Below are 10,598 nucleotides of genomic sequence, written 5' to 3'. Positions count from 1 at the left end.
CCCGGCCCCCGCCGCCATGGGCCCCCCGCGCCCGCGCCCCGGAGCTGGCTGCCCGGCGCCCGCCCGCGGCCGGCTCGGCCTCCGCTCCCCGCGGCCCTCACCCCATCCCTCCAGCCGCGCTCTGCCTCCGCCGCCGCCGCGCCCGCCGGCTCCCCGGCTCGCTCTCGCTCTCGCTCTCTCTCGTCCTGCCCGCTCCCCGCGCGCTCTCCCTTTCTGCTCTCCCCTCCACTTTCTCGCTCGCTCCCGCCCGCTCCCGCTCCCTCTCCCTCCCTCTCTCCCCTGGCTGCGCTTCTCTTCCCTCTCTCCCACTGCTGTTCTCTCCGTCTGTCTCTCCCACCCCCAATTTTCTCCTCCCCTCCGCTTCTTCCCCCTCCTCTTCTCTCCCTCTCCGGAATCCGGCTGCTTCTACCGCAGAAATCCCCGCCGGGGCGCGCACACTCTCTCACACGCCGAGAGAACCGGCCTGAAGGCTCCGGTGCGGGGTGATTGGCTCCTTGCAGCTCCTCCGCCCCTCCAGCCCTCCCCTGTGTGCGCCCCAGACAGGCTGAGTCCAGGAAGTCTGTCTGAGAGAAGGGACGGATGCCTGGGCACCTCCACGCCTCAGTGCCACCTGCCCCAGCCTGAGCACCAGCCCCGTCAGACCTCCACACGGAGGTCCTGCGCATCAGTGCCCGAGATGCTTCCCGGGGCCGGTGTGCTCCTCCCTCTGCAGGCTGAGCTGGGGGAACTCAGGGAGGCTCCTTTGGCTGAGAGCCGAAGCAACCCACATTTCTCTGTCCTGCGTGACCAATGCACCTGCCGTGCTCCTGGGGGCGCTCAGTTTGCCAGGTCCCCTCCCCATCGCCTTTCAGCCAGAGCTTCTCAAGTCTGCTGAGGGGATGCTGCAACTCACTGTGACAACCTCTGGGCATCCCCCTCAGCCAGGAGAGGCCTTTATTTGACCCTGAGCCCTCGCAGTGGGCCAGCTTGTCTGTCCACAGACAGCCCCAGTAGAGCCGTGGTGTGGCTCAGCATCTCCAGCCCGAGATCCAGCTGCTGCCATCTGTCAGCCACACATACCATCTGCCCTGGGTCTGGTGAGACAGCAAGTTCCAGTTCTTGAAGGACCTGGATGGCATAATGTGCCGAAGCTCTTCAGAGAAGGGGGAGGGCGGTGGGTGGTCTGGCTTGGTGGCAGCCTCAGGGACTCTGGGCATGCAAGGTATAAGCCTACCCTCAGGACGGTGGCCCTTCTGTCCTTTTACCAAGGCCCTGCTGGGAAGGTGTGTGGATCTGAGCTGCCCGCCCCCACCATGAGAGGATAACTGAACACTTACCAGAGCACCCCTGCCATCCCAGGACCCTGCGCAAGTCACTGAACTTTGTCAAGCCTCGGTTTCCTTCTTTACCTTTCAGAGCTCTGGTGAACATTAACTACCGTGGTGCGTGTGCAGAGCCTTGCCTCCCTGGGGAAGAAACCCACCTAGTGGCAGCAGTCTCCACATCACTTGGCCCCCTCGCGGGGCCCACAGAATTCAGGGTTGGATACATGACTTCATTAGATTCTTGGTGTGGGACATCAGAGTGAGATGTTTACCTGTGCGTCTCCCCTGCTCCCAAAGACTGACCCCACAAACAGCCTCTGGCATGAGGTGGGTGTGTGCGCACTGCTGGAGAGTAAATGTGTCAAGGAATACATTTCTGGGGGGCACCATTGAGTCCATGATTCTCACACGTTGGTGATTCTCAGACTCACCTGATAAACTTGGGGTACTGGTTAAAAATTGAGATTCCTGGGTTATACTTGAGGTTTCCAAATCAACAGGTCTGGGCTCTGCATGGTCTGTGGGCTCCTTAGGTAACTCCAATGAGGGTGATCTGGGAGGATGCCCGAGGAACACGCTCAATGAGAAGTGGGCTCGAGGCCGGCTGGAGGTTCACCTGGAGGTCCGCTCAGCACCCTGGACACAGCCTCCAACAACGGCTTGACGTTCTGGCCTGGAGACACACGCTGAAGGATCACCAGTGTGTATAGTGAGCACAAGGTCAAGGGCTAACTAAACCCTCATAGCACTTCGGCATTTACAAAACACATGCACACATTATCACACTGTATTTAATCCCTGCAACAATGACAAGAAAAGGACACTGAAGCTCAAAGAGCATGCATGGGCGAGTTGGTAAGGGAGGAAGCAGGTGTCAGTAGCTCCCTAGATTGGCCCTTTCTGCACACTCCAAAAGGCTTCCGTCGCCTTCTCAAGCAGGAGTCCTTGGTCGGGAACTTGAAAGTATCTCAACTTAGCAACATTAAAATGATGTCAGTGACCATGTGACCAGGTCTAAGAGCAATAAGCCAATGAACGTGCACACATGTGCACATGCAAGCACACACACACACACACACGTACACACATCATTTTGAAGATCATTTGCTTTCTGAATTTGTAAAGGCAACATTGCAAGGTTAGAATGCCAGAAAGACGCTCAGAATACTGTAACTCGGTTTTCTAAAGAACAAAGTTCATTTTCTTCTGGTTGTGAACGATATTTCCTGCTCCTAGTGGGGCTGGAGGAGGATTGGTCTCCCTGGTGACCAGGTACCCAGCCTCTGTGGCTTCAGCCAAGCTGGGCCTCCCTGCATGCAGGTCCCAGCAGAGCCCCAGCATCAACAGTAAGGTCATAGTCACCAAGGAAGGGAGATACCTGTTCCTGCCCAGGCCTGGATGCTGGGTCCCCATTGCCTCTTGTGAGTGAACTCAAGCAGCTGGCACATCTGATTGGGAGACATGAGCGGTCAGCGCTTGGAGCCTGTCCTCAGGGGGATACACTGTGACCAGATCTGTATGTCTGCATACTTCTCTGAGCTGGAGAGAAGTGATGGGATGTTCATGACAGTGTTAACACGAGTTATTAATTGCTGTAACTGGCCCCATTGGCGTGCTCAAAAACAGAACCGAGTCTCATCCTTTCAGATCGCTGAATACAGTTCCACAGAGAGACAGGCGCATGTGCCCATGGATAAGAATCATGGCCACACCCCTCCAGTGTAAATATCATGAGTCTGTCTTGGCAAATGAAGGAGCCAAGACTGAGAAAAACCCACAATGTGTTCAAGGTCACTCCAGGTGGGCATCAATAGGTAGGGCAGAGTCAATTAGGATGGCAGAGCCAGGATTAGAATCCTTATCTACTGGACATTAAAACCCGTGTTCTTTCCAATTGTGATACTTTATTTATCACACACCATTTGTCCCATGTGAAAGAAAATTTTAAAAATATGTCACATACGTGCTGGAATACACACACACACACACACACACACACATACACACACACACACACACCATATATACTCATAATCAGAGGTGGTCCCTTCCATGGTTATCTTTAAAAAGAGGTGAAAGATTTATATAAGCTGAACAGAAACTGCAATGTCACCAGTGCTCGGAGAGAGGTCTCACTGAAGTCCATGGCCACAGAGAACCCTTCCCTTTAGGGAATCAGAGGAGTCTGGATTTTTGCAAGTGGAGGAGGGCCCAGCAGCTGAGAGGAGGATGTTACTTGAGCAAATGCCTAGAGGCCAAGTCTGGTGCATATTTGTGGTTCTGAAGAGAAGATGGGCCTATAGAATAGATGGAAAGAAAGGTGGTGGCAAACCCTGGATGTCAGCCCAATGCCAGGCTGCTGACAGAAAGGTCAGTCCCTTTCAGATAATGACTTCCAGGACCTGGAGCATCCAGCCATCCTGGGGATACTTCCCTGCCAGCTTTCCACCTGAGCCCACCAGCAGATCTCCATCTTCACACCAGTTCCATACCTGCTAATTCACGTGACCCTATAGAACCTTGGGGATTCTAAGAGATAAGGAACAGATAAGGAAATAAATCCTAGAGGTAACATTCCTTGCCTAGGAGCATGTGGCTGGTAAGTGGCAGACCAGGGCTTGGAACCCCAGATCCTGATTGACTATCTAGAGCCCTCTCAGCTGCCGGCTTCTGCCCAGTCCCAGAGTGGTACCTCTGTGGTGACACCTTTCCAGGCAGGCTGCTTATGCATACTCCCTGGCCCAGGCCTTCAAGATGGTTAAGCAGAAACAATTGAACAGTTTTTCCAACAGGACCCTCAGGGCTCTGGCTTACTTGCCTATTAGCCGGCAGGAGAGGAACTGGCTGTTTGGACAGGGTCTTTGCTGCTCCTGGATCTGCATGGCTGTCCCCGACCCCCACAGACCAGGCATAGAAGGAAGTGGGCTCAGCAGAAATAAGAGGAAGCTTACTGCCTAGCAGTCTTAGCTGGTGATCTCCTGGGAGAGATGGGCTACCTCTGTCTGATGGGACTCATGATGCTAAGAACATTTATCAAAGTTGGTGATGATCCAGACATTCTGCCTACCTAATCTCATTTGATCTTCACAGCAACCCTATCTGAGAGAAGCTGAGGAAACTGAGGCTTAAAAAGCTTATCAATGTACCCAAGGTGTCAGTTAAGGAGGAAAGGGATGTGGACCCTGTTCATATCATCATTGAGACTCTGCTATGCTGCCCAGATTTGGTCTCTTCTGATGATGTTCATCAACCATCACTCCCATCCTGCCAGCCTCTGCCTTCCTTCCCAAGCTGGATCTTTGGGGTGAACATCAGCTGGGTAGCATAAGAAGTCAGTGTGTGACACATGTAAGCTTGAAAGCTCCTTGTTGGTCAGGCCTTCTGTTGAGTCCTTTACATTCATTTCCTAACTTAGATCTCCTAGGATAGGAATTGTCATCCCACTTGTGGGTGAGATGATAGGGTCTTGCAGCTACGCAACTTGCCCAAGGTCTTACAGACAGCCATGGTAAGTCTGAGATTGCAATACTGATCTCCTCCCTGCCCCCTGCCCCCGCCCAGAGCTCTGCCCCTACACCAGAGTTGCCCCCACAGCTGGGCAGACAGAAGGAGCTACTGTCCAGCTAGAGTCTGCCTGGCCAAAATATAGGGCCATCCCTCTGCACTGGAACTTACTATGCCCACACAGCCAGCCAATGAGGTTTATGCACTTTGTCTTGAAAATCCATTAAACCTGCTAACGGAAGCAGCAGCTCCTTTATTTGCAACCTGTACTGGCTCCAGGAGGGCAGAAGTGTGTGATTGATCTTCCTGAGTGTTAGACTGTGAGGCACTGAACCGGTCCATGAACAATGGCTTTTCTGAGTTTGGACTGACTTCTAAGGATGTCTGGCTTCTGCTCATTTCCTCTCTCTGAGCTCCAGTGGAGCAGCAGAGCTTGTCTTATATCCCCAGAACTAGAATCTTCAGCAAGGGTTATTTCTCCCAGTTTCTTGTCCCACTTCTGTCCCCACTCCCCCACAATTGCTGCATGGGGTTTAACAGGGGTCCTGAGCAGTGGGAAGGCTCTGGGCTCTTGCCCAGAATTGAGTTCTGGACTGATCAGCACTGAGACAGTGGACAGCTCCTCCCCTCCCAGTCACTTCTGCTCTCTGCTCATTTTCAAGAAACACTGGCTGTGGAAGCCCAGAGCTGGCCTCCTGGTACTGTGTCTTTTGAGTTCCTAAACCAGGTCTTTAAAACAAGCCAGGCTCAACTACCATTTATTGAGCAGATTCTAGACTGTTTTATTCCTTTCAATATACTCAGAAACTGAGGCTCGGCCACACATCTAGTGAGGGGCGACATTCAAGTCTGTTGGATTCCAAAGCTCATGCTTTTTAACACTGAACTATACTGCTCTATCATTTTGGTAGGTGGACCGTTTGGAAGCAATGTCTTCCTCTTTCTTTGTCCATCAGCAGCTCCTGTAACATTTACAACACTGAACACATGCCAGGCTGCTCCCTGTCCTAAGGGTGGGTTAATTTGACCTGACTCCATTAAGTTTCCTGAGGACTGTCCCATGATCTGTACCTCTTTGGTCTACGTTCCCAGGGGTCTGAAAGGGAGGTATACTTTACTGGTGATTCTGAAGTTCTCCCAGTCTTGTCCCCACTCCAGGACTGAGTCCATAGTCACATGATATCCTCAGCAAACCATGGCAGGAGCCCCTGGTCTAAGTACCACTTTCCAATAGTTTCCAGTGGGAATAAGCCCACTTCTCTAATGGGAAAGAGACCTTGGGTTGACAGTGTCATGCTGCAGATAGTACCCTGCACTGGAAGACAGGTCTAGTCTTCCAGTGTCTAGTCACTGGACAGTAGATAGATCTAGTCACCGCCCTAACTGACCATATGCCTTTGGACAGCTTTTCCCCCCTTGTAGCTCAGATACTCCTCATCTGTGAAATGAAGTGGGTGGATGAGGCAATCTCACTTGCAAATTTAGGCTGTGTAAAGATGCCACAGCAGGGATTTGATACAGGGAGAAGGAGCAAGAAAGGGGGGGGGGTAAAGACAGGCATTGTGGGACCTTCCTTCCCCATCTGTCTGGAATTCAACCCCTTCCACTACAGTGGCAGTGAATGTCCACGCATGACTTCAGCTTAAAAGGTCTGTATGGGGGCATGTGTGTGTGTGGGAGGATTCATTCCCCTCCAACTGTGCACTGGTCAGAACAATCATGGGGCTCATCTTTCTGCCCTCATCACACCTAAGGGGATTGTGTGTGCATATCAGGCCCTATTCTGTATATGATTCAGGAAGAGAACCTGCCCGTGGCTCTGCTGGGGACACAGGTGTGTGTGTGTGTGTGTGTGAGAGAGAGAGAGAGAGAGAGAGAGAGAGAGAGAACAAGAGAAAGAAGGGAAGAAAGAAAGTTGGAGAGGGAATGCGGCAGACTTATTAGTGACATGAAGATGATCTTTTCTCATAGTTTGGGAACAAAAGAAACTGAGGCAGACATAAATCTCCTACTAAATGACCCAACTTTGGGGGGTCTTTAGCAAGGTTTAGAAAGCAGGAAAAAAGTCATTTATTTTGCATGGATACTAAAGGGCACTTTTTGGAAAACCAAACTATTTGTTTAAGGCAGAGAGATAAGGGGGTGTTACAGAAAGGAGTGTGCCTCTCTTGGACCCAAGGCTGATCACTTGTTAACATCAGAAGTCACTGTCCCAACCAGTGGTGCTTAGGGATCCTATCAAAAGGTGTCATACTGGCTTGGGTCAACCAGATGGGAATGGAAGGCTTCACCCCTTCTTTCACTCCCCCACCAGGGAGGCAGCTCAGACACCAATCTGATTGCGGAAGTCATTCTGGTCTTTGTGCTCTAACTCTGATATTGGAAGCTTCTTTTTTCCTTACTGAGGTTTGATCTACATAGTGAAAGATACAAGTCATGCCATGGATGAGTTCTGCACCATCCATGAAATTTACACACTCATTATGATTCAGAGTATTTCTACCACCCTAGAAAGTTCCTTCATGCCCCTTTCCAGTCAACTCAGCCTGACCCCAGCTAACTACTGTCCTGTTTTCTATCAAATAGATTAATTTTGCAAAGAGCTAGAACTTCATATGAACGAAAATATACATATGTGCTCCTTTACGTCTTATATTTTGTCTTATTTCTCTCAGCGTAATATTTTTTAGGTTTATCCCTGCTGGCATGTATTTAAGTAGTTTATTCCTTTGTGTTGTTGGGTAGAAATGGGTTGTATGAATGTACAACAGTTTGTTTAGTTATTCTCCTATTAATGGACATTTGTTTTATATATGATTGGTGGATATTCTGAATAAAACTACTATGGACATTATTGCACTCATTTTTTCTTAGTATACATATGTTTTAGTTCTCTTTAGTAAATACCTACGTTTATATTTAACTTTTATGAGAAAGTGCCAAACGGTTTGCCAAAGTGTCTGTACAATTTTGCAATGCAACCAACATTAAAATAGGTTGTTTGTCTCTTTCCTATTGAGTCGTAGGAGTTTTAAAATCTATTTTGGATATAAGTCATTTATTAGATTTATCTGTTGCAGTGACTCTCCTAACCTGCCGCTTGTCTACCTCTTTTCTTAATGGTGTCCTTGATGACACATACATTTTAGAATTGGCTTGCCAACTTATTATTTTTTTTAAATGCTGGACTTTTCTCTGGAATGGCAGTGAGTCCCTAGATAGTTTGGGGGGAAATGTCATCCTTTCTATTTTCTCCTTTATAATGTTAATCTAGTGAAAGGCATTAACTTTGTAATGTAAACCAACTCCGCATTCCCAGTTGACCCTTCTTTTTCCTAATATTTCAAGGGTTTTTGCATCTGTGTTTTTGAGGAATAATCTACCTATGGTTTTATTTTCCTCTGCTGGCTTTTTCTGGTTTTGATATCAGGGTTATGCTTCCTCATGGAAAGACCTGTGAAGTGTTCCCTTTATACAAAGCTGTCACACTGTTTTGCAAAATGGCTATGAAATTTTTACATTGTTACCTGAAATACATGAGAGCTTGAGTTTCTCTGCAGGCCTCCTAGCTCTTGGAATTGCCAGTTTCAAAAAGAATCCATTCTAATAGTGCGTGGAGGTATCTCACTGCAGTTTTAATCACACGTCCACATTCAGTAATCATACTGATTATCTTTTCATTCCTTATTTACCTTTGACAAAGTGTTTCTGATTGTTGCATTTTGAGACTGTTTTATAAATTTCAGGTACAAGTCCTCTGTTAAATATGTGGTTTACAAGTATTTTCCAATCTGTGGCTCATCTCTTAGTCAATGTGTTCCATAGAGAAAACGTATTTAACTTTGATAAAGTACAAATTCTCATTTTTTTTTCTCTTATGGATAGTGCATTTATTGTTCTAAGAACTCTTTGTCTCGCCTGAAGTCAGAGCCTTTCCTCATATGTTGTAAAGTTGTAAAGGTTTATGTTTTATGTCAGGTACATAATTCATTTTAGCTAATTTTTTTATGAGATGTGAGGGATTGAACAAGATTCATTCTTTCAGATATGGATACCCTACTGCTCTAGCACCCATGTGTTCGAAAGACCATCCTCTCTTCATTGAATTGCCTTTACAATTCAGTATATTTTCATTTATTTTTGGGTCCTATTTTGGACCCTATTCTCTTTCACTGATCTCTGTATCTGTCCTTTCACCAGTATCACCACATGTCAATTCCTGTCACTTTATTATGAGTCTTAGAATAAACTGCGGTGACTCTCCTTTATTGTTCTTGCTTCTCAGAATTGTTCAAACTAATCCATTTACTTTCCTTCCCATACAGGTTTGGGTATTGGCTTGTCGATATCTACAAAACAATCCTATTCAGGTTTTGTTTGGGAATGTGTTGAACCTACAGAACATTCAGGGAGAATAAGTATCCTAGCAATACTGAGTCTTCTAATTCATAAACATGGTATGTCTCTCTATTTAGATCTTCTCTGATTTCCTTCATTAGTGCTATTGAGCTTTCAGATACAGGTACTGAAAATATTTTGCCTCTGAGAAACAAATTGACGGTTTTGGGTGGGCATGGGGTGAGCCTGGTGGTGGCTATGAAGGAGGGCACATATTGCACGGAGCACTGGGTGTGGTGCATAAACAATGAATCTTGGAACACTGAAAAAATAAAATTAAATTAAAAAATATTTTGTTATATTTTTCCTAAATTCATTTATATCTAAGTTCATATTTTGATGCAGTGTAAATTGTGCCAGATTTCTATTTTAATTCCACATTGTTCATTGATTTTAGATAGATAGATAGATAGATAGATAGATATGGAGAGAGAGAGAGTTCATTTTGTATCTTGACTTTGAGAATTTGCTTAATTCCTTTATTGTTTCCAGGAGATGTTCTGCAGATTCCATGGTAGTTCCTATGCAAGCAATCATGCCATCCATAGCAGCATGCCTTTTGTTTATTTTCGGCTGTCTCATTTCATTGGTTTGGACTTACACTAGGTTAGGAGTGGCAGAAGTGAGTACCCTCGCCCTATTCCCAGTCTGAGGTGGAAATACTTATTTAGTCTTTTACCATCCATTGCATTTAGCTGTGTGTAGTTTGTAGATGCCGTATCTCAGGCTAAAGGGGTTCCTTTTTATTTCTAGTTTACCAGTGGTATGGATCATGAATGCACATTGAATTTTGTCAAACCTTATTGCTACATCTATGGAAATGATCATGCAGGGTTTTTTTCCTTTAATCTCAATATAGTGAAATACATTGATTTTCAAATGCTGAACTGGCTTTGCTTTCCTAGAAAAAAAAAAACAACTCTGTTTTGATGTGTTTTCCCTTTTATATATTGTTGAATTCCTTTTGCTCATGCTTTGTTGGGGATTTTTGTATCTATATTCATGAAGGGTACTGGCCTACAATTTTTTCCTTTGTAATATCTTTGCCCAGTTTTGGTATCAGGGTAATACTAGCTTCAGAATATCAGTTGGGAGGTGTTTCTTCTCTTTTAACTTCTGAAAGGTCATGTATAGAATGAATACTATTTATTTCTTAAATGGGAGAATTCACCAATGAAACTCTCTGGGCATGTGGTTTTCCTTGTTGGAAGGTTTTAAAGTATGGATTCAATTTATTTAATAGAAAGAGGATGACTCAGGTATTTTGCGTATGTCATCTCATGAACCTCTCCCAGTGCTCCATGAAGGGGTGGGGGAGAGGCAGCCTAGGAGGGCAGAGGGAGCAGGGACGAAAGCAGCAGGATTAGTCTTTCTAGAACTTGTGGATGGGAG

Source organism: Enhydra lutris, unplaced genomic scaffold, assembly GCF_002288905.1.
Source record: "Enhydra lutris kenyoni isolate GAN:26980312 unplaced genomic scaffold, ASM228890v2 scaffoldscaffold12, whole genome shotgun sequence".
NCBI classification, from domain to species: domain Eukaryota; kingdom Metazoa; phylum Chordata; class Mammalia; order Carnivora; family Mustelidae; genus Enhydra; species Enhydra lutris.
This window is presented reverse-complemented; position numbering follows the sequence as displayed.